Source organism: Arachis stenosperma, chromosome 9 (genome assembly GCF_014773155.1).
Source record: "Arachis stenosperma cultivar V10309 chromosome 9, arast.V10309.gnm1.PFL2, whole genome shotgun sequence".
Classification (NCBI taxonomy): domain Eukaryota; kingdom Viridiplantae; phylum Streptophyta; class Magnoliopsida; order Fabales; family Fabaceae; genus Arachis; species Arachis stenosperma.
The window spans coordinates 119,632,023-119,633,711 of record NC_080385.1 but is presented as its reverse complement, the minus strand read 5'-3'; the positions used below and the strand labels follow the sequence as shown (position 1 = coordinate 119,633,711).

The 1,689-nt window shown below is 42.3% G+C and overlaps 1 non-coding gene across 1 annotated transcript; it reads right to left on the bottom strand.

Moving 5' to 3' along the window:
• Positions 1-390: 390 nt before the first annotated feature.
• LOC130953268 (small nucleolar RNA R71) lies at positions 391-498 on the bottom strand. Its single transcript, XR_009075440.1, has one exon. It is a non-coding gene; the product is annotated as a small nucleolar RNA R71 (small nucleolar RNA).
• Between the last annotated feature and the right edge of the window lie 1,191 nt (positions 499-1,689).

Sequence of the window (1,689 nt, the reverse complement as noted above, 5' to 3'; positions counted from 1 at the left end):
AACAATAATGCAAACAATGCAAGGAAGGTGCTGGGTGACTTTACTGCACCTACTCCTGATTTTTATGGGAGAAGCATCTCTATCCCTGCCATTGGAGCAAACAACTTTGAGCTTAAGCCTCAATTAGTTTCTCTAATGCAACAGAATTGCAAGTTCCATGGACTTCCAATGGAAGATCCTCATCAGTTCTTAGCTGAATTCTTGCAAATCTGTGACACAGTCAAGACTAATGGGGTTGACCCTGAGGTCTATAGACTGATGCTATTCCCTTTTGCTGTAAGAGACAGAGCTAGAATATGGTTGGACTCTCAACCTAAAGAAAGCCTGGACTCTTGGGAAAAGCTAGTCAATGCCTTCTTGGCAAAGTTCTTTCCACCACAAAGATGGAGTAAACTTAGAGTGGAAGTCCAAACTTTCAGACAGAAGGATGGAGAATCCCTCTATGAAGCTTGGGAAAGATACAAACAATTAATCAGAAAATGTCCTTCTGACATGCTTTCTGGATGGAGCATCATAGGTATTTTCTATGATGGTCTCTCTGAACTGTCCAAGATGTCTTTGGATAGCTCTGCTGGAGGATCTCTTCATCTGAAGAAGACGCCTACAGAGGCTCAAGAGCTCGTTGAAATGGTTGCAAATAACCAATTCATGTACACTTCTGAAAGGAATCCTGTAAACAATGGGACTAGTCAGAAGAAAGGAGTTCTTGAGATTGACACTCTGAACGCCATTTTGGCTCAGAATAAAATATTGACTCAACAAGTCAATTTGATTTCTCAAAGTCTGTCTGGAATGCAAAATGCACCAAGCAGTACTAAGGAGGCTTCATCTGAGGAAGAAGCTTATGATCCTGAGAACCCTTCAATGGAAGAGGTGAATTACCTAGGAGAACCCTATGGTAACACCTATAATTCTTCATGGAGAAATCACCCAAATCTCTCATGGAAGAACCAAGAGAGACCTCAACAAGGTTTCAATAATAATAATGGTGGAAGAAACAGGTTTAGCAATGGCAAACCTTTTCCATCATCTTCTCAGCAACAGACAGAGAATCCTAAGCAGAACCCCTCTGACTTAGCAACCATGGTCTCTGATCTAATTAAAACCACTCAAAGTTTCATGAATGAAACAAGGTCCTCCATTAGAAATTTGGAAGGACAAGTGGGACAGCTGAGCAAGAAAGTTACTGAACTCCCTCCAAGTACTCTCCCAAGCAACACAGAAGAAAATCCAAAAGGAGAGTGCAAAGCCATCAATATGGCCGAATTTGGAGAGGAAGGGGAGGAAGTGAACGCCACTGAGGAAGACCTCAATGGGCGTGCACTAGCCTCCAATGAGTTCCCCAATGAGGAACCATGGGAATCTGAGGCTCAAAAATGAGACCATAGAGATTCCATTGGACTTACTTCTGCCTTTCATGAGCTCTGATGAGTATTCTTCCTCTGAAGAGGATGAGTATGTCACTGAAGAGCAAGTTGCTAAATACCTTGGAGCAATCATGAAGCTAAATGACAAGTTATTTGGAAATGAGACTTGGGAGAATGAACCTCCTTTGCTCACCAAAGAGCTAGATGACTTGTCTAGGCAGAAATTACCTCAAAAGAGACAAGATCCTGGGAAGTTTTCCATACCTTGTACCATAGGCAGCATGACCTTCAAGAAGGCTCTGTGTGACTTAGGGTCAAGTGT